The sequence below is a fragment of the Lissotriton vulgaris genome, chromosome 7 (assembly GCF_964263255.1).
Source record: "Lissotriton vulgaris chromosome 7, aLisVul1.2, whole genome shotgun sequence".
Lineage (NCBI taxonomy): Eukaryota > Metazoa > Chordata > Amphibia > Caudata > Salamandridae > Lissotriton > Lissotriton vulgaris.
Window position 1 is genome coordinate 1,503,026,951 of NC_141695.1, and position 23,246 is coordinate 1,503,050,196.

The window sequence follows — 23,246 nt, forward strand, 5'->3', positions numbered from 1 at the left end:
AATTACAATAACTTTTATTTAAGTATTAATTATTTACAAAAATAAAAGCCATTGTTATTTGTAATATCAATACATCTAAGTCACGTAAATACAACACACATTGCATTACAAATGCTATAGGTGTCACATTTGCGAAAGTTAAAACTATTGACATTGTAACTGACAAAGCTATTAATTTTGCTATTTTCAAAACCAACACATAAATAAAAAAGTGTCATTTACAATAACAATCGCTCAAACTTTCCTAATGCGAGACCTATTGCATTTCCAATGCTTGTTACAATAACTCGCAGTTGCGAGGATGTAACCCACGGAGTTGGAATCAGTGCTGGCACACAGTTACAATCGAACCCCCCCAAGCTGATACTACGGGCCGCCCCCAGAGCCGGTGCTGTCTCCTGAGCCCCCTCTGGAAGGGGAGCTGGTGCATCCTGCAGAAGAACTTAAGGTTTGTTCTATTTAGAGTGTATGACAACCTTCCCATTCCAACATGGCTATCATAGAGTGTGTCGGAAGATTAGTCTTCTTTCTAGGTCGTTGCTTATCTCTCGTACGGTTTCAGTCTAGACTGTAGAGGTAGTGTGATCTCGCGAGCAAGCCCTGTGCCTGAGTCTGGGAAACCCCGTTGTAACTCAGAGGCAAACGTCCGCCATTTTCTGGATCTGAATCGAAGAAGGGTGTAAACCGAAGAAGAAAGCCCAACCCCCGCCCTCACCGTGGTTCTACTGACTGCCTCTGAAGCACCTGAGTATCTTTTTTACCCCCTTGTTCTCTGTAGGTTCCTCAGGGAGCAACGGAGACAGACCGCCGATCTCAATTCCAGCCAGAGGCCTTGTTGAGGACGCGTATTTCCAAACCGAGCTTTGTTTCCACAGGTAACCTAAGGTGCTCTCCGGAACCTTTACGTAGGATCGGAGAGTGACTTGTATTCCAGAAAAATAACCACTATATATCGTTCAGTCTTATTGCGGCACCTGTATGTAACCACGTCGGAGCTGTGCGACATCCCTCTTTCCGCTATGCATTGGCTTCCTCCCTCCCCTTAGATGCTGTCTTATGAGCTTTCCGTTAGTAACTGTCGCTGCTGATTTCTTTAGAGGTGTGATGCTTTAACCCTTTGGCATTTCTGTTTTTTTTGTTTTTCTACTTGCCCGCTAACCCCATTCGTAGGTCCGGTAACGCTGACCCCCGGATTGGATAGTAGCACCCCTCCCCCAGTGTGCTCTGTGCATTAGGTGTTTCTTGAGAGACTCGTCATGTTAGCAAGTATTTACAGGGAATAAATAAACCGTTGTATCCATTTGTGCTCCATACATGGTACGAACTGACATCACATGTTTTGAAGGTGAACTTCTTGCGACTAGGAATTGGAAGCTTGGTTGTCGGTTCCAAAAGGATTACCCACAACTTTACTGAAAGTGTTGGAGCGCTGATCGTGTAATAACGAAACGCACGATAATTCTCTTCTCTCTCAGAATTTAGGAGGGTGGGATTGGTTAGTGTAATAAAGTATGAATCTTCATGAAGTCAGGTAGTTGGTTCGAAGTAGTAACTTTATTTGTAGGTAAGTTACAAGAATCTTAGATAAGCAAGATGGAATAAGCTGTATAGTATGCCCCATCAGGAGCAGGATAACCTTCCTGCTCAGCCTGCTGACATCAACTGCTTAACTCCCTGCACACCACATTCCATGCAGTCATGACATTCTATAGGCTGAACAAGAGGAATGAGCAAAGGAAGAAGAGCATGTAAATAACTTACAACAGTTAGGTGTTTGTTTTTGTATACCCTGGCCCCAGATGATAGCAGTCGGAAACATCAAGTGAGTTGCAAACTCTTGCACTGCTGCTGGATAATAACTTTGTTTTTTGCAATGGCTATGCAATTAGACAGTGGCAGACACAAGGTAAAGTGTTGGGGCACTTGTGGAAAAGGTAAAAATTGCTTTTTAGACATAGCTGATAGATGAATTATAACTGTTGAAGGAAGTCTAAAGGTTTGTTTAGATGGAGGGTTTTATCTTATGACAATGAACTAGTGTGACGCCCCTGAAGGTGCTGCCAGCTGGGGTTATCTGCAGTCACAAGGTTACTATCTAACAGCTGTATAGTTGGTCAATAGCGCCTAATCCATGGTCAGGTACTTGGAGGGTTTTCTGTGGATATCTCTAATTGTGACAAATGTGAGGAGGGCAATTGAAAAATGATACAGCTCTTTTGCTGTGCTTTGTTCATGACATTAAATGATCTGTAACACTTTCCGTTTTAGGTCTTGCATGAGACAGCGCATGCACTGTTGCTTTGGTGAGATTTTGCTAGCTTACAGGGGAGCTTAAAGAATGCCGATTGGTTGGCTTCATCACTAGAATTTCCTTGTTCTCATAATTCAGCGCATACCAGCTTCACTTCCTCTGTGTAATTGGCCCGCCTCTGGAGTGTAGCCCAAGTACTGCTTCCTTGTTCTTTCACAGCTTGCTTTTTTATTTATTTTTGCTTTTAGTTGCAGTGCTCTGTAAGAGTTTGTGCTTGCAGACTAGCTCTCTCCTGTTCATCTACCTCCCTCCGTGTTGTTGCTTGCCCATCTCCGGCTACTCATGTTATTGCTCCTCTCTCACATTGCTGCTTTTACTTCCTACAAACACAAGATTGTAAACCTCTGTCTCTCGGTGTGGGTTTATCAAGTGTTCAGAGATCTGAGGTTTCCTGCCAGTTTAAAGGCAGTTTTCGGCTGCTAATGGTGGGTAATGTGGGGTAATTTGAATCTGTACACGTATGCAAGGACTGACAGTTAAAATGCATGTTTCACCTCAGGAAAAAAGAGCTTTTCAGAAGTGTGTATTGAAATGCGAGAGTTTCTTTCATTTTTCATTTCATGAAGCTTTATTCGGTTCATATTGTACAATGACCATAAAAGCACAGAAGCAAAATGCATAATACAATGCAGTTAAAAGGTGCATGATAAAATACAATACAGGTTAAAGGAATAAATATTTTAAATAACATACTATTTCTCATCTGAACTGATTTGGCAATATAAAAACATTTGTCCGGAGAATTCATATTATAAATTAGCTTAATCGCATCTTCCACATTTCCTACACCATATTTTACAAAAATCGGTTTCAAGTAGGCCACCCTAACATTCAAAAAGAGAGTGCAAATTAACATAAAGTGCAGGGTACTTTGCTTGGAATGCCTATCACATTAGTTTATCTTTCAAATGTAGTGCAGATGATTGAATGTTTATTTCAGCCACCTCGTTATTACAGAAAGGCTGTTCACGATTTCACAGCAGTGTACATGATGAATGAGTGAATGGGTTACTACATCTAGGCCTGAATTACAAGTGTAGGTGTTATTTAGTGCACCTAGTAAGGTTCCCAGTGGTATTGTTCTTTAAGCAGGGCCCCTGGAATTATGCTGCAGGAAAGGGTCCAATTTAAAAGATTCCACAAGAAAAGGCAAATTATGTGGCAAATTTTATGATCGCATAACTTGATTATTTAGTTTTTTAAAAACTTTACAATGTCTCTTCATGAGTTGTACCCTACCAGTTTAACACCCAAATTTAGCAAAAAGCTACAGAAAGGTGACTAGTCAACCGTTGCAAAGGTCCTTCCACTGCCCAGCCACATGTGTCATTGCGTTTTTACTAACTTTTGGACTGTTTGAGCTAGAATTAAATCACATTTTGTTGAAATCTGCAGATTATGCAGCAGATGATTGCTCATGTGACAAATGTGGTAAATCTACAACTGTGCGAAAATCGCTGCGGCCGCACAATTCCAGTGGCCCTCGCTATAAAAAGCACCTATAATGAGTTTATGGAGAATAAAATGCAGTTGTTGGTGTTTAATGCACCAAAATTCTCATGATGCGATAAATACCATATTCTTGTCCACTGTTAAACATAGTTTAACTTGTAACAGGTGTTTACGCACATTCCGAATACACCAACCACATCATAATTGGACCACTAGATAGTCTAGGGTACTGCATTTGACGAGGAATTAGTGACAGGACTGTACATGTTTGCATTTCTATTTATGGTTTCACTATTATATGCAGCTCCGATATGCCAACTTATGGGCTTTTTGGTGCGCCACACAGACACGGAAAGCTTAATGTGGAAGATCTTTGCCTTACAAGTTGGCCTTATAGTGCGAATGCCACTCTTAATAGTCTGTGACCACTGGATATATTGCAGTAGATTGAAGGATGGGTGTGGTGGTCTCACTTAGGGAAGTTGCAGCAATGGAGGAGTCGGTCAGAGGGAGAGTTTATAGAAATAGCGCACCAATAGCAGTCTCGGACAAGTACGGCGTCCTCCTCCAAAACTAATAAAACCAGCATTGGCATAGCCAATAGGTCTCGCTTTTGGGACCGTATAAATGTTTAGCGAGAGCTATTGGCTTTGCAAATGTGTTTACGCCATGTTGCAGAGCAGTGTGGCTGCTGTGCAGCATGTTGAAAAGTTATGGAAATGTTATAAGCATTTTTGTTATATAACCAATTAAAAATTATGTACACATGAACGACCAGATAAAAAAAAAAAAGGAATTAACATATACGTCTTCCAGTTTGTCTGTTCTGGTGCTGAGGTGATTGAGTTATACTGACATGGTGCTGAGGTGGTGGTGTGCTTGTGCGGAGGTGGTGCTCAGGAGTTGCTGAGTGATGTGGAGGTGGTGCTGAGTGATGCTGAAGTGGTGCTGCATTGGTGATAATGTAGTGCTGAGCTAGTTCTGTGTTGGTAGTCATGTGGTCCGGCACTGGTGCTGTGCTGAGTTGGTGGTGCTATGCTGGGGCTGAATAATGAAGATGTGGTGTTGTGGTAGTGCTCGGGTGCTGCTGATTGATGCTCAGGTGGAGCTGAGTGGTGCTGTGCTGATGCTGACATGGTGCTGAGGTAGTGCTGCACTGATGCTGCGGTGGTGATGGGTGATACTGAGGTGGTGCTGTGCTGCGCTGGGGCTGAGTGATGCTGAGGTGGTGCTGTGGTTATGGTGGTGCTCAGGTGCTGCTAAATAAAGCTCTATAATCCTAACAAAGGTTCTTGAGCTATACAATCATACTTAACTACTTAAAAAAGAGAGGAAAAACTCAATCAACCAAGGAGAGAATAAAGGAAAAAACCTGTGAGTGTCACAATGTCACAAAAAACCAATACATAAAGAAATACTAGAATACATTTGATGCAGTTTAATGAAAACACAAGGGCGCTCAAATAATTACACTCATAATATACACTCAAAAGACCTAAACATATGTGAAATCAAAACAGTGGCAGAGACAATTAAACAAATAACAGTAAACACAGTACACAATCAAAAAATAGTGTTATCTCTGATTTTAAACCATGTTAGAGGCGTCAACGGCGTTTCAACCCAGAATTTCTTTGAGGCTCATCATCAGGACAGTAAAAACTTCAAGAGTGGTAGCGTCGACACATCTAACATGACATGGAACTCCCTCCCCATCCTCCTCCGGCTAACCCAGGACCATCTCTCCTTCAGGAAGCAACTCAAGACCTGGCTTTTCAAGCAGTAAAGTACCCCTCTACCCCAGCGCCTTGAGACCCTTCCGGGTGAGTAGCGCGCTAAAAAAAATTCGTGATTGATTGATTGAACATGGCTTAAATCAGAGATCACACTATTTTTTCATTGTGTACTGTTTACTGTTATTTGTTTAATTGTCTCTGCCACTGTTTTGATTTCACATGTTTGTTTTTTGAGTGTATGTTATGAGTGTAATTATTTCAGCGCCCTTGTGTTTTCATTAAACGTCATCAAATTTATTCTAGTATTTCTTTATGTATTGTTTTTTTGTGACATTGTGACACTCACAGGTTTTTTCCTTTATTCTCTCCTTGGTTGGTGGAGTTTTTCCTCTCTTTTTTAAGTAGTAAAGTATGATTGTATAGCTCGAGAACCTTTGTTAGGAATGTAGTGTTAGTTATCCCTGGTTCTTGTTCTAGGGTTGCCCTTGTGGTTCGTAGCTAAGTAAAGCTCAGCTGGGGCTGCTGTATTGGTGATGAGTGGTGCTATGCTGGTGTGGTGCTGCAATAGTGTTGCACTGATGCTGGGGTGTTGCTGTAATGCTGATCCCGTGGTACTAAAGTGGTGCTGTGCTGGTCTATTTCTTTTCTGAAATTCAGTATCTTAAACACTCTCGAGGTTAAAGTGCAACGTGTTGGCAGCCAAATCAATTAAACAAACATATTTAAATCAGCTTAAACACAACATCACCATCATTAATTTATAGTAAATACAATTTTACAGCTTAAAATAACTATAGGGGAACGGAGCTAAGAGAAGCCGCAGCTACAAAAACAAGGCTTTTTAACACTGACAAAAAGAGAAGTTCCTATTTAAAGTCAACAGCACTTAAACAGTATATGTGGTGCAACTGTAAGGGTATTAAACAGCCCATGAAAACAAATACAAATTCGAACTGTTGAGATCTGGGTACATTGATATGCCCATCATGGAGTGTAGGCAGAACACAGAGCTGGCTGGAAAGGTTAGTCTGCCTCAGCTCTCGCGTTCTGTTGATCTACCAGAAAGCAGATTTATGAGGAAGGTAATAAACAGCAAGAAACTTAACCCCCTGGCAGGAGCTGGGCAGCAGCTGTGTGTGGAGGAGGGGACAGACATTTGGCCCAACCCTATGGTGGCTTCAGATCTCCGATCCCTGATGTGTTTCACCCCATAATATTAAAATCTATGACTGACTTGGTGCCAATGGGGGAAGGCGAGCAATAGTAGCAGGAAGAGGGCAGGAGAGGGCACTGAAGGACAACGGGATACAGACATTGGACTTAAGAGCGTAAAAAAAAGAGACAGCAAGAGGAGGGCAGGAGGGGGCTCATAAGGGACAATATACCTCAGAGGAAATTTCAAGTTGGAACAACATTTCGTTGCCATTATCACTTCCATGGACTGATTTTTGCATGCTCCAGGAACTGTAATGTATTCCCGAGGCTCGGAAGTACACAGGAGAGAAGTTTCAAGCTGTTAGGCCAAAAGTCAAATTATAAAGGAACACTGCAAAACTCTATTAAAGTCCGCAGGGCCAAGGCGGCCGCAGAAAAGCGAGGCAACTATTCTATGGGAGGGGACTGGCCCCAGTGAGTGAGACTTCTGTTATCTGTTCATAATTATCACTTTTGCAAATGATGTTTGCACTTTGTTCAAATCATTCAAACATCTTTATGAAACACATAATACACCTCAAGAGCATTAACAGTGATTAAAAGCTGTATTACAAGGCTGAAAAACATATAAAGCCTGGGACTCCTGCAGAAGGTTGCTGCTGAGGAGAGCGGATTGTATAGGCAATCCAGTATAGGAACAGGGAATCCATGATAAAGAGTTATTAAAGGAGTGAGTAGTGGTGGCACAATTTAGACGTGAGATATCGTTTGAGTTAGAGAATGTGTGAACGAGCGTGTCTGTGTGTGCATGAGTTTGTGTGTGAGCGCGAGCCAGAACAGCACGTGCCAGAAGATAACCAGCGCGGCCAACAAAGAAATAAGTCTGTGCCAGGAGGAGGGAGTGATGTTGGACGAGGAAGAGGTTATGAGAGATAGGGGGAGCAAAAGGTGAGACCGCGAGAGGTGCGCGCGCTTGGGAGAGCAGTCTTCACTTTTCAAGCACTGCACTCGTGCTTGTTGCCCGCTGCTGCTCGCTCCCGCAAGGTGAATGCAGCCACAAGCACAAGTGCAGTGCTTGAAAAGGGAAAACCGATGGCTAAAGGCCCTCCTACGGCAGCGTATGCGGCTGCCTAGGCGAGACCTAAAAATCAGTGGACAGATATGTCATTGCAAACATGGATATGCCCCATCCAGGCAAATATTCACACAACCTCCAGCCCTGGCGCATTTACTAAGGACCTCAGAATCTTAATTAAGAGGCCCTTTGGGTAAAGCAACGATCATCTCACCGCACTCCCTTTGTGGTCCTGTCGGTCTATCCTGGTATGAACGGTTTACTCTGTTTGGTGCTAATTTGATGTTTTATGATGATTATGTAAAGTTTACTCCTTGATCCAGTGTGAAGTGCTCTAATGTACTTGGGCCAAGTGTCCACTATAGAATGCAGATAGAAAGACTGACCAACCTGCGGACACCAAGGATTGAATCATACATTATTCTCCATGTGTTAGAGACCTAGTGGTTTTGTAAAGTTGAAATCATGTAATGCATACAAGGCGGTATGTAGGGGTGCTGAAGCACAAATTAAAATCTCAGACTGTGAACCATTCAAGTAAAATACAGCAATAGAGTGGCTTCTGCTCAACACCCCCTCAATACCTGGGAGTTGAAGGTCTCACTGTGGTTCTGATTTATTTGACCAGAAAAGGTATTGCATTCTCACATGATGGTGGCGTCCACATTTTTGTGGACAAGCGTATTTACACATTTGCAGTGTTATTTGTTTTAGCAATACGGAATTGGGAAATAACACATCTTAACAGAAATTCTTGCTACCCGGTACACTCTCCTATCTACTTGTGCCAGGGTCCTTGTCAGGAGGTAGCTGCAGCTTGCACTACCAGTTGCCCCTTCCAGTGCTGCTAGTGACAGTCGAAACATATATACAAACCGTCACACACCTACAAGTGTGATCATTCATACTATTTAAGGCCCCCAAAGCTTTAACAATGGCTTGGGTGGCATGTATTAGTCATTTTGAAGGTGTATTGAATTAATGAATGTGTAGTTGTGAACAAAGCAAAACCAAAGGGGATGATGGAGTGTTGAACATTGCAAGCACTCGCCCTCAGTCAACTGGTCTGAGTTTAATCCATCATCATTCTTTAGCTCACTCCGCCACCCCAGTTCAGACATGGCCATATTCAAATCAGTCTGACCCTGTGCCTCATGGAACAGTCCATCCCGAACTGCCAAGCCATGTCTTTCCTGGACCGAGATGATGATGGATTAAACCCAGATCAGCTGACTGGGGGGGAGTTTTGCAATGTTCAACACTCCGTCCATCATCCCCTTTGGTTTTGCTTTGTTCGCCCATAGTTGGCAGGGTATGCTCTGACGCTGGTCCCTTTCTCACTTTGCCACTGGACTCCAGCTAGCCCCCCCCCCCAAATTAAAACGGAGTAAGTATTACTTTTATTTGATTTCATAAAAAATCGTAAAAGCATGAGAAACACATATTACATAATAATTAGCTAAGGTTAAAATCTATGAAATATAGACGAGTAAAACCAATGTCCTTTCATAAGCTTTGGTCACTGCGACAGTTTAAACGATAACCATATAAGAAGTTCATTGCAGTTGGATGTGAAAAGAGCAGTACTTGATACCTGTACAGAAAGGCAGTGACCAGTCAGTCATATGCCTTTGCCATGTGGACTATTGTCTTTTTTGTCCAGTTCTTTAGCTGCTATTTTCCAAAAGGTGATGTCTCGACATGACAGCTGGATTGACAGTCCACCAAGGCATTGTATCACTGCAGCTCTGCACGATCTCAATTGGTGCTTCCTAAAAATCTCCCGAAGAATTGTTTTACGATGTTCCAGTAGCGCAGGGCAGATGCATAAAAGGTGTAATAACGACTCTTCTCCTTGATCACACAGGCGACATTCTCTCGTGGGCCATGTAAACTTCCATTTCGGGGTTAAATCCTTTATAGGGAACGAACCCAACCGCAACAGCGTCAAATAGTGCTTTTTGTGATGCGAGAAGTGTTCGGACAAGTACGGTTGGGGTTTCAGAAACTGGTATGATTGAATCACTGCCCATGCATGTTTTTTCTTAGCGAAGGCAATTTTGTCCGTTAGTAGCGAAGTTCGTTTTATTGCGCTGTTCACCATATTTTTGAACCCGGAATATGACGTTGTGTGCCATGCCTCTTCAAGATGTAAATCAGCGAGTGATTCTTTTAGGACTGATGCAATGGAATTTTTTTGCCTCGCCTGATTTTTCGATTTCTTCCCAACAGCAGTGGGCTGAAGTGTCGTCTTCCGCTTGCCTCATCCGCCAATAATATTTTACCATCGCCCCTTGTCTTGCTGGTTTCTGATTTTTCAGCCCATATTCCAATCGAACTTGTGCCTGAGAAATGTGTCGAGGAATTAGAGGCGCTTGAAAAAACTCGATTGGGCTAGATTTAAGGCGGCTGCATCTTTGGTGTTCATAATTTCCGACCCATATGATATTGAGGGTAAAAATTTGGCTGCGATTATCTTAAGCAACTGGCCTGTTGGGCTACCTTTTAGCTTCTTCTGTAAAATTTTGAAGGCATACAGGAGTTGTTTTGCTTTGGTATTCCCTTGGTCCAAATGTAGCTTGTATTTAAGTGAGTGGTCAAGTTGGAACCCTAGGTATTTGTATGAGTCCACCTGGGATATTGGTTTTTAGGTCGAGCTGACGTTAGCATTCATGCGAAGCATGAATGCTGTCAGCTCGACAACTAATGCTATCCGTATTTGGGAAAGTGGACACCAAAGGTCACGAGCTTTCCCAGTGTCGGATTTCACCGCGGCAGCGAGCGCGCTTGCGCTGACCGCAGGGCTTGCATACAAACACGGCGCGCACACAGGCAGCCCCCATCCCCTGCACGCACAGGCACGCACAGGCACGCACAGGCACGCACAGGCACACACACACACACACACACACACACACACACACACACACACAGGCACATGCAGACAGGCACAACACACGCAGGCACATACAAGCGCGCACACCCCCCCTCCCCCTCTTACAAACCCGCACACACACACTCCCAACCCCGCTCACCGGGCACAAGCAGGGCTTCCATCACGGGGGGGGGGGGGGGCGGGCACCGTCAATGTGCCCCGACGCCCCCCCTCACCGGCTCCTCTCGTCCTGTCCCTCCGTGTCACACTAGACTCCGCAGCCCGCTCCGTTGTTTCTCCGCCCCTTTAGTGCGTGTCACGCCTCTCCTTTCTCCCGGCCGGAAATCCCTTTTGCTTGTCAGGCCTCGTTTTCGAAACCGAACTGACCCGTAACAGTGTATAAAATATCGGCAGTCGTTCTGCGCACTTGTTCTTCAAGCCGTGCTCTGGTCCTTTAGTTCTCACCTGTGTAACTCCAGCTCCCATCCTTGTTTTAGATGGGGACGGCAACTTGAGAACTTATCGAGACATGACTGGATATGTTATGAAGCAAATCTTCACACAGATTAATTTTATCAATAATTGTATAGGACTTTATACTGAAACGCGTGCTAAATGGCTGCCGTGTTCGAAGAAACACAGATAGCAACAGACTCGAGAAGGTACCACCTTGGCCGTTACCTCCGAAAGCAGGTTCAGGAAGGTTCTAAAAGCAGCAGAATATCAACAGGACATAGATTGACGGGGTGGGGCGCCTGCGCACCGTCGAGGGCGCGCGCCATCCTCAAACCTCTCAGACTCCTGGGTAATCTCGAGACACCAGCGCTGTGCTAAGACCTGACACCTGCCAGGGCATCCTCCCGGGAAGCGAGGTGCGAGAAGATGGAGCCTGGATGGGACAGGTGAGGAGGAGGGGGCCCGGCGGGCACTGCCAGGGGAACCAGACCTTTCTCCAATCCATCACCTGGAGTGACAGGCAGAGCAGGCAGTGGGGAAGGTGTGCTAGGGGCCTAGAACAGGCGCTTCCTGCAAAGCCTTTCAGAGTGAACTCCAGGCCCGTTAAGAGGTCCCCTGACAAAACAAACAGAGGCGTGAGCTGTTAAGAGATAGCTGCCCCGGAGGAGGCTGTGAGAGGAGCTGGGTGGCACGGCGAAGCAATGCTGCAGGGAACTGAACAGTCCCAGATAAAGAAGCTCTAAGAGGAAGCCATTGTTTCTAGAAATGTTAAATTGCCTTTCATCGCCTCCCCATTATGCTTCCTTTCCTCCGCCTCAAGGGCATCCCTTGTCTCCTCGTCTTGTGGACCCTCATTTTAGATTCTCAAATACCCCTCCTATCCCCGTCCTTATCTCCTCACTTTTCCACTCTATCTTTTTCAAACTGCAATCCCTCGTGTCCTTTACCTCACCTCAGTGTTCTATTAGATTTTTCGCTTTGACTTCCGTTCTCCTACTTCCTCTTATTCTGTTGCCTTGCCTTTATTATTCTTTTCAACCTTTATTCCCTTAATCTTCTCTAAACTATTCTTTCGGCTCCTCCCAGTTACTCTTCCATGGAGACTGGCCACTTAACTTCTTCACTTCTGGACTGACCTCTAGGTCCATCTTTTCAAGTAATATATAATTGCATTACAACCTCCAGACTATTGTACTCTCTAAATAACACAGCTGTCATTACTTTTCCTGATCCCAAACACCCTATTTGGAGAAAGAACACACCACTGCTAAGTATCTTAACCCACAATAACAGTAAGTCATTGTTTTCTGCGTGGCAAACAGGGGCGGCTGGTGACATTTGAAAGTGGTAGGGCGTAAACTAATTTGCATATTGCACCGCAGCGATCGAGCGCAGCGAGCGAGCCCGAACCACCTTGCATCCATCCATACATCATTCATGCATCCACCCATCTATCCACCCACCCACTCTGCATTTACCTCCTCCTCGTCTGCCTTGTTATTATGTAGTATGCCCTCCCCCACCACATATTGCGGCCAATGCTTGTCTCAACTGTCAGGGAGCAGTGTGCAATAAACATCAGCTGGTACCTTGGGGTAGTGATGTGCGCTGGGAGCCTGCCCCCATCCTGGCCATTCGTTACCACATAGAAAGACTCCTCTGACCCCCCCCACGCCCCCCCCCCCCACCCCTGGGAATGATAAAATCAGGGCTTCTTCCAAATTAAGACTGCACCTCCTGTAACTTAAGTGTGCTGAGGGAGGGACCCACTTAAACAATGGAAGCTTCCGAGGATGCTAAAGAGCTCTTAAACTACACGTGTGTTTAGGCGCTCACACTTATTCACTGACTTACACGAGTCTGCAACTTTCACTTTTTAGTGGTGCATAGACATATGTGCAGAATACACTGTGGCTAAAGGCACGAGTCTGTGACGTCCTCTGCATGTGTGTGAGCTTGCACCCTGGACTTTAACAACCTTGAGAAGAGCTGCTAAGAACGCCGTTTTCCCTGTAGCCCTGAAACAGGGAGCCGTGCTGCGTACACTGGGATGCCCGTGCCAAGCTGTCCGCCCCGAACAACGCGACTTTGTGGCCCCCACGAGCCGTAGCTCGTAGTCACGTAAATACAACACCTATTGCAGTGAAAATGCTATAGGTGTCACATTTGCGAAAGTTAAAACTATTGGCATTGTAAATGACAAAGCTATTAATTTCGCTATTTTCAAAACCAACACATAAATAAAAAATTGTCATTTACAATACCAATAGCTCAAACTTTCCTAATGCGAGACCTATTGCATTGCAAATGCTTGTTCCTCCAGTTTCCAGATGAATTTTCCTTTTGACCCATTTTTGTGGTGATTGCTAAAGCATAATACCATTTTGTTTTCTTAAGGTTTATTATTAATTGAGCAGAGGTGATATAAGATCCTAGTTGTGACAATGAACGCTGCAGGCCTAAAATGGTACAATTGGCTTATTCCTGAAAGCAACATTAAGTTAACTTGTAAGCCCCTTGTGTATGGTACCTCAGGTACCCAGGGCCTCTAAATTAAATGCTACTAGTGGGCAGCAGCTCTCATTGTCTCCCAGTAAAAGTAGCTCTTTGAAATCTGTCTCACGCCTACCAGTGCAGCCTGTTCAGTTTTAAACTTCAAGTTTAACCTAGTGAACTAGACGTTTTGCCAGGCCTAAACCACCCCTTTCAATACATATAAACTACCCCTAAAGTAAGCCCTAACCAGCTCATAAGGCAGGGTGCTTTGTATTAAAAAAAAAAAGTAAGACCTACTTTAAGTGTCACATGTCCTGGTAGTGAAAACCACCTAAACAAATGTTTTCCACTATGGTATGGACTACCTCTCCCATAGGTTAACATTTAGTTACCTAATTACTTTTAATAGGTGCTTACTTTTATTAAGTTGGAATTTTCCTGCCCTACATTTTTTCAGGCATTGTACGAGTTTCCAACTTCCTGTTAATTTTTCTCCTATCAGGAATGCATGTTGGGCCCAGACAGAGAACAGTAGGAACTGGGTGTAACTGGGAGAGGGCCATCCTGCCATGATGGGAGGATCTGTTCCCTACTCCACTTAGATTTGAAAGAACTGCTTACAGCACACTCGCAAAAGAACTTAACACCAGCTTTTTGTCACCCTAGACCTCCTAGAACCTGGGTAGGAGAAGGAAGGAACTTTCCAGAACGAGGTGTGAGGGTGGACTAAAAGTTTCCCCCACTGCAAAGGGATGGCACCAGGTTTAAATATTGGTACCCCTGAGCCCCTCATCAGTTGACTCAGACCTGTTGACATTACAGAAGGACTGCCTTGTTCCCCACAGGTGTGCCTTGCTGCTTGAGGCCTGCCTAGTTCTTCAGAAGACTGCACTGTTGCTTGAGGCCTGCCCTGCTCTCTGCAAAGGAAGACTGGGCTTGCTCCCTTTATCTCAAGCCAACCTGCTTGTCTCCAAGGGTCAGTTGGCTACAGTGACACAAGGTCCAGGGGCCTACCTGCAACTGCCCATCTGACCTTCTGCAACTGGCCCTGCTTGCCTATGCTGGTGTGAGTTCCTGATCCTCAAGAGGTGACTTCCTGGCTTGCATCAGTTGAGATCGTCCTGTGAAATCCTGCATGAACTCTGTGCCCTCCTTTGAGCACATAGTTTTCTCAGCTGGGCTAGCTGATCCCTTTGTCCGACTCAAACTCCATCGCAGTCAGCCTGAACTTGTGACTTTGTCCCGGTCACGCACAACCAGATATCCACAATCAGTGTTTTCTGCTTATTGGATCTGTCTTTATGAAAACCTTTTAAATTGTATGTCTTTGCTTCTTTTGACTGGATTTTTTGTCCTTTTGGTCTTATTTTAATATTACTTATAACTTTTTAGGTGGAGCCTGTGCAGCTCATGCGCTGCTCTGCGAGCCATGATGTATTGGAGTATGTACTTGAAGCAGCGCCTACTCTCCATCCATAGTTGTCATTGGTTTGTGTCATTGGCCTTCGTAAATGCTGGCTTATGATCGTTATTAGGCTTGTTAGTCCCTCCTTGTCTTCATTTGTAACCTCCCATGAGGACTGGACATTTTTACTTCGGTTGTTACACAGTACGTCGTCTTTAGTCTGTAAGCACTATTTTCTTTAATGCGTTTGACCTACTGCAGGCACACGTTTTCCCGCAACATTAGTGCGCCATGCTCGCTTTGACTTTACCAGCAGCTCGGGACAGTGGCAGCGGCTACTGAATAGGTCATGCATTTACAAAAGATTGAGTTATTGGCATTGTAAATGACACCTTTTATTCACGTGTTAATTATCAAAACACATAAACAGCATTTTAATTTACAATGCCAATAGCTTAAGCACTCGCAAATGCAAGACCTATTGCATTGCAAATTACTGTTTTTTTTTTTAAGTGACTAGGAAACGGTAGAAACCACAGACTGACAGCTTGTGCAAACCCGGGAGAAACTGTCACACACTTATGACTTGTGCACTAAAGTAGTTTATACCGCTGCATTCACCAGACCAAAGTGGCACGGAAAGCTACTTGCACTTCTTGCTTTTTATTTTTTTTAGGTCTCGCCTGTCGATGCGCATGCGCATCGAGCAAGCGAGAGTATTGGCACTTATCCACTCTTTATCCACACTGCAAGGAATCGTGGCGATTCCTTGCAGTGCCCATGGCTTTTAAGCTCAATGCGCATGCGCATTGAGCTTAAAAGCGCGTGCACGTCCGTCTTGGTTTACCCGCTCCGCCCCCTTCCCGCCGTGTCGCATTTCTCCCCCCCCTCCCCTCTCTTCCCTCCGTCTCGTTTGTTTAATTTAACCCGCTCCGCCCCCTCCCCTTCCCGCCGCCTCTCCCTACCCGTCTTTTTGTTTCTTTTCTTGTTGTTGTTGTTGTAAATCTAACCCAGTAATAACAGTGGGATGGAAATTGATTTTGGCTGTCCTTGGACGACTCCTAAACCTCCCTAGGTCATCACGGGCAGCTTGAGTGCATTATGATTTGCACGATTTCAAGGCAGGGCTGCCATTTGAAACGTAAGTGCCCTGTATTTTAAATTGATTTCGCTGAGGTTTAAACCCTCTTTTCGGACTACTCAGTCTTGTTTTTCACTTGAATATAAGGCGTGTGTGTGTGGAAACTTTGTCCTCCTGCTTCGATGTATATCTCCAAAAATACGTGGTTACTTGCATCGTTTGGTTCATTCTAGGTATGTTCTTAACTGGGATCTCTTGTGACAGTCCACGCGTTTTAAGTGGCAACCCCCATGCCAGATAGCCCCCTCCCTCTCCGTGACTGTTTTTATATTTTGTCATTTGGAAACTACTGCTACTCTTCCTTGATTAGATACGTATTTTCTGTCCAAGCCTTTTGGATAAAATGCTTGTATAGCCGCATTTCCAGCTTCTAACCTAATCGTTCATCAATTCCCTCAAACGTTTTGCGTTGTATATTTTCACACCTTTACCTACACGAATGTATGCTCTTAACATTCGTTGAGGATTATCGTTTTACTACATTTTGATTGAGTTCCCAAGCCCATTGCATTTTAGATTATATTTGGGATAGTTGCTAAACGTGTTTTTTGGATGCTTTGGTATGTCCACTTTTTAGAAATGGAATGAGAATGTAATTAGCAAGAAAGTGGACTGGGTGAATGGGTTACATGGGACTAAGTCACTTGAGTTTTACACCCCATCGGATCAAGATGTCACCTAAAGATTTGCATTTGCAAGGTTTGATTGGGCCAAACAATATTGCTGTATTCCTGCTGGAGTATATAGCATTATTTTGTTTCAGCCCTGTTGCAGAATATTGCACTTCTCTATTTTATTAATACCCCCTGTGTTTTGTGGCACAAACATTGAAATTGTGCTGCACACATTTGCATTTTTTTGCAGCAATATTTTGGAATTTTATTTTACTGATGTCCCTTAGTTTACCACAGTTTAAAGCCCCCAAAAAGTTATTCTCCTGTCATTAACTTACCCTGCCATAACCCTCCTATATCACCACCATCCCACTTGTCACCATCCTCAGCAAGCACCTCCTGTGATAGTGTCTTCCTCTGCCACCACAGTCATGTCATCACCTTTCCTTGCCATTCCCGTTATGTCACCACTCCTCCTCCCATGACCTGTCACTTAGCTTGCTCTGCCATCACCCTCCATGCTTCTCTGCCTTTACATCTCGCTAGTAATCATCTCGCTCTGTCCTAACCTCCCTCTATATCGCCTTCACCGTCCCGTTATCACACTTTTATGCCATTGCCAAGCTTTTCAGCCATAGTAATACAACATTGATTGGAACGCACAGTAAACACTTAATATTTTAGCTAATTTTGTGGTAACTCATCTTAAATTGCATTCACCTGCCTTTTGTACAGCGTGCGATAACATTTTCTATTTTTATTGTGGCAGCCTATTTTATACAGTCTGTAATACACTGTTTAAACTCCTGGTATGTGTTCATAGTACTTTGTCAGACGGGGCCCTCATATAACCATAGATACACAATGCTATTCCCAGGTGCACCAACCAGGATTCAGATCTGCGACCCTCCGGCTACACTGACAGAAACCTGAACTGATTGCAATAACCAGCTGGGTTTTCCTAGCAGATCAATGCATTTCTCAAAGATGAGTCTAACTTGCATTTGTCATTTTAAAGTGTGTGCATCACGTGCTATATACAATTACTTCTAGGTGGAAGGCCAACAAAATAGTTCCCAAATATTTTGTTTGTGTCTGACCAGCCCCCTTTTTGTTCAGTATCAGTATCATAGTCCCATACATTTTTTAAAACTCTTTAACCACTGCTTATAAGTTAATAATCAAATTATACACTTTTGTTTTGTGTGTGCACCATATCCCAGTAAGTTAAAATAAATATGCTGCACAGATAAGAGGCGGGTGCAGTGCTTGTGCTCTGCCCAATGATCATTTTAGGAGGGAAGAGGTGTGGAGGAAGTCCACGTCTTGCTTGTCCGACCTGCACGCATACCTGCAGTGAGAACTGAGCCTGTCCTATGCAGGTAAACAGTCTGTAAAATATGAAAAGGCGTGGACATAGCGGCAGCTATGACACTTAGACGCGCTGACCTGCTCCTGCAGAGAACAAAATTGAAACGATTCTTCAGCCAGTTCCACAGAGGCACACGCGGGCCTGTTATGAAGTGCTTTGTGCAGATATCTAATAGCCTTGTGTCATTGAAAACACGGAACCGGGGAAAAAAGCCTATCCCCGTGCGTAAAATAGCTTTTTTTTGTGGGTGCTGTCCCTAATCGTTTTTCACATTTTTTTTATAGCTAGCTCGTATGTAGTGTGTGTGTGTGTGTGTGTGTGTAGAGGGGGAGATCTCCCCACACACACTCCACCCACACACTATAATATCAGTGATGTAATATGTGAGGTAATAAGCAGTGCATTGCAGGGGCGTACGTTATACTTGGCTCAAGTAAATAACTGCCAAATGTCTCTGGTTTGGTTTCTCATACAAAACGAGAAACATTTGAGCTAACTATAACGTACGCCCCTGCAATGCACTGCTTATTACCTCACATATTACATCACTCATGACATTGGTCCTGCTCTCTAGAGATGTGGCCTAACCACCAGAACTGCAATCTAAGTAACGTAAATACAAAACATGTTGCATTCCAAATGCTATACGTGTCACATTCGCAAAAGTTAAAACTATTGACGTTGTAAATAACAAAGCTATCAATTTAGCTATTTTAAAAACCAACAAATAAATAAAAGATTTGTCATTTACAAAACCAATAGCTCCAACTTTTCTAATGCTCACCCTCACTCACCCTCAACACCTCAACCTCACTCACCCTCAACCCCTCACCCTCAACAACTCACTCACCCTCACTCACTAACGCTCACCCACCCTCACCCTCACTCACCCACCCTCACCCTCACTCACCCTCAACACCTCACCCTCACTCACCCTCAACCCTTCACCCTCACTCACCCTCAACACCTCACCCTCAACTCCTCACCCTAACTCACCCTCACCCTCACTCACCCTCAACACCTCCCTCACCCTTACTCACCCTCAACACCTCCCTCACCCTTACTCACCCTCAACACCTCACCCTCAACCCCTCACCCTCACTCACCCTCACCCTCACTCACCCTCACCCTCACTCACTCTCACTCACCCTCAACCCCTCACCCTCACTCACCCTCAACCCCTCACCCTCACTCACCCTCACCCACCCTCACCCTCACTCACCCTCAACCCCTCACCCTCACACAGTGCAATAGGTCTCAGACCATTTCAGTTAGAGCTTTAAGAAATGTTTATGGCTTTTTTTATTTGTAATTCTTTAGCATTGGCTACAGGAAACAAAAATGCTAAACATTTACAAAAAACCCCATAAACAATTCTAAAAGCACTAACTCTAATGGTGCGAGACCTATTGCATTTCCAATGCTTGTCTTATGTGTAGCTTTTTAGGTACAAGTTATTTTATTTGTAGTTGGAAATCACACTTTACCGCGCATTAAGTTTTATCTTACGAAAATGTTGGGAAGCCATCATTGCTATGAAGATAACTGGCTACATGAGATGGGCATGCAGTAGGGAATCTTCTCGAAGGATCTGTTGAGTTAAAGCTATTCCAGTTAAGGCCTTCCCAGATGCACTGCTTCTTAGAATCACATAAAGCATTTTGTCAACTCTACTCTTTTGTTGGGAGTAGCTTGTGAAATAGTGGACGTTCAAAAACCAAATGCACACAGTTACATGCAACAAGAGCCACAAAGACTTCTGGTTTCTTCTTTATCTTCTCTTTTTGTATCTTACTCCATCCTCTACGCTTTATATTACACTTTCTCTATTCCTTCCCTTTCTCTGTCTCACTTCATCTTCATTTTAACCTCTATATTTCTTTCTAAGCTCGTATTCGTTTTTTAGGTCTCGCCTAGACGAAAGCAAAAGCGAAGCTTTTGCTGTCTATGCGAGACAACTTATGTTGCCACTTTTCTGGGAATGGTGTGGACACCAGACTGTTACGAGCTTTTTCTGCTGTAGTCAGGCTGTCACGAGCTTCTCCTTTGGAGATTTGACCTCGTGAGCACGCCTTGACTGCATCTAATGTGTGTGCCTTTTTTTAACGTGGGCCGTGCGCTTCCTTTAGTCAGTTTCACTTTGTTTCATTTCACTTTGAAAGTGCAGGCGTCAATGTGTCTGGTAGTTGTTCATGTGGAGTGCCTTCTGACCTCGTGAGCGCGCCTTGACTGCATCTAATGTGTGTGGCTTTTTTTTTTCAACGTGGCTCGGGCGCTTGCTTCATTCACTTTCACTTTTAAGGTGCAGGCGTCAATGGGTCTGGTACTTGTTTAATAATACCAGACACATTTCTTGCATAGATTTATGTTCAAAAGGTGGTTTGTATTGTAGCACATTAGTACACTTGATTAAATAGCGGACACGATCATAACGGACCTGGGAGAGACCTTCTCTGCCCTCATCACGCCCACGCTTGAATGACAGGGTCTGGTAAACACTTCCAGCGTGTACAATGTTAGCCACTAAATGGCACGCTGGCTGGCAGTGTGTGCTAAGTTGTGCGTTCTGTAAACAGTCCAGCACTGCCTGGACGAAGGGTTGAGTAAACAAGAGGCATCTGAGGGACTGCTGCCCTCAACGAGTGACATGACAACTGTGGCGTCACTACTTTCTTGTTAACCGTGTTTATCATCTGTACAAATGACACATCGGCACTCTTTCTGGTAATATACATCTGTACAGTCCACTTCTATAGAGCCAAGAGCTCCCACTCGCTAGATGAATGCGTGTGACAGACAGCAAGCGTTACCATGCCAGCTTCTGCCAAGCGCTATATGCCAGCGTGAGTAACTCTTCCAAGCTAGGTTAATTCTATGCGCTTAGTTGAGTAAGAAAACTACAAGTCCCAGAATGCAAAGAGCGCATCGACATGGGACTGAATGAACTCCCCGTATCATTATAAAACTTAATTAGCAATAAATACCAAAGCATCCATGCTAACACGTGCCTGCCTGCCTGCACAAAAAAGCTACATTTGAACGAGAAACTCTGATCCACTCGTTTACAGCAAAACTGCACATACATCAAGCTGATAAAAAGAAACACTGTGCACACAACACAAGGGCATATTTGCAAAACTTTTAACTGATCTCCGCGACCCAAACTAGTTTTACTGACATGGGATATATGCAATTTCCATTATCTGTTGACGGATTACAATATACATTTTTATAAACAACGTGACTTCTTCTTAAACGTGGGTTAAAAGTAAAAAAAAAAAAAAAGCGCGAGTTAATAGTTTACCAATTCTGCTACAGGTAAAATACGGTTCGTGAACTTTTTGGAGACCCGTTGCGCCTCGCCCTCTGTACTTTTAGGCTCATTAGCAGACCACTTCTAAATACACCAAACTACACTTTACTGAGCCCATCCAATCCCAGAACGGCTTGCAGGTACCGGTACTCACGTTTGACCTTTCACGCAGTTGTAGAACATGACTGCAGCCCCGCAGCGGCTGGCATGCACCCGCAGCCGCGCTGCACGCACTGGCAGGCTGCAGACACCGCGTCTCGAGCGCCCGCACGCGCCCTGCAGAGCCCGCGTGCCGATGCAATTACAGGCCAGATAGCAATCCTGCTGTCAGGCCCGGGCCTCAGCTGCGGCGGTGGTGGCAGCCCTGCCTGGGCACGCCCCCTCCCCTCCCTCTCCGCCCTCCTGGGCCGCACGCGTCACGAGGGCCCGCTACAAGTGTTTGCTGGATGCAACATCTCCCTACAGGGCAATGCAGCGCCTTTGCAATTATTATCATCCGAAGCCCCAAGTTGTTGCTGTGGTAATGTCCCCGTGTGAGTGCCAGCTGAGGGATGTAAGCACGCCAATGACACTTTCTGAAAATGAAACACAAACCTAGCTGCAACGTGAAACTCTTTTCCTTAGCTTTCACTTTTGTAAAGAGGAAAATCACGCATTTTGGGAACAAAAACATTTAAATAGGCAATAAACAAGTTTACTCACGATTTTCAGTGGTTATATAATAGTGACACCTTTGTGACTCATTTTTATATCGCATAGCTTGCGCTCAGGGTGTCAGTGCGCATTACAAACACATGCCAGGATGTATCAAAGTCTAGAAATTCATAGTACATTACGAAAAAAAAGGAGGGTGCCACCATCAAAGCTTGATTTGCTAATGGTGGGGCGTGACGAGAAAGCTCGAGGAGCTTATAACACACCGAGCATCTTTACGTTAGAAAGGATGTCAGTTTCAGGGAAATACCTAATTCCCTATCTAAATTGCACCAATTTAAACCCTGTCAGTTTTGACAAAGATGTAAGTTGATGCCTCCAGTGAGTAAACAATGTGTTTAGGATGATATAGTGTGGCGAATTGGGGAGGCCAGGATTGGAACTTACTTTGTCTAAGTAGAGAATCCAGGATTGGAATCCCGATTCTTGGTCCCACAGCCGACAACGCAATATCCAGCTGGTGGAGGATTCCTAGCATTTATAACCCTAGCCCCTCTGTTATCTGACATGTCAATACACATACTTTTGTGACAAAATACAGTTGCATCATCAACAAAAAGAGACCAACACCTTTCTGTTTTTTTATGGGAAGTGGTTGCAAGTTTATTCTTATTCTGGTATGCAGTACACAGGTTGGGTTAATTTACGGGTGATCATAAGAGTGCAGCGCGCTTGTAGGACTAACCGCTGACACCCATCCTAAAACAAACTCCAGCCACTGGGCATTAAGTTGCCATCTCACTATGTTTCTGCTGCTGCATATTTCGAATTGGGGCTATGGCCCAATGATTTTCTATGGCCGCTGCATCTGTGCCACCACGGAGCTAGTAATGCCAACCCCAGCTGTCAGAATACCAACTGTCCCTTATGGGATGAAGGGGTTGCCGTCACATTCTTCACATGGCCCCCTATGGCCTGAGGGTCTCGTATTTAGCTGCCCTATCTGTAATGGCCGGATTTTCCGATTAGATGGGATCAGCCCCCAGGGGCCCCTATGACCCAGCCAAAACGTACTCACCTCCCTCCTTAGAACGTATTCACAATGGATATATATATATATATATATATATATATAGATCGCACCTAAGAATGGGGAATAGCAATACACATGCATAGATTTTCTACAATATC

The 23,246-nt window shown here is 44.4% G+C and overlaps 1 protein-coding gene across 1 annotated transcript in view; it reads left to right on the forward strand.

Annotated features, from left to right (window-relative positions):
* The first annotated feature begins 570 nt into the window (after positions 1 to 570).
* The window catches only part of RBM39 (RNA binding motif protein 39), a 171,133-nt gene continuing 148,457 nt past the window's right edge, over positions 571 to 23,246 (forward strand). The window contains exon 1 of the mRNA XM_086932346.1: positions 571 to 875. The gene's annotated coding sequence lies outside the window, so the exon portion shown is untranslated. The remainder of the gene's footprint in view (positions 876 to 23,246) is intronic.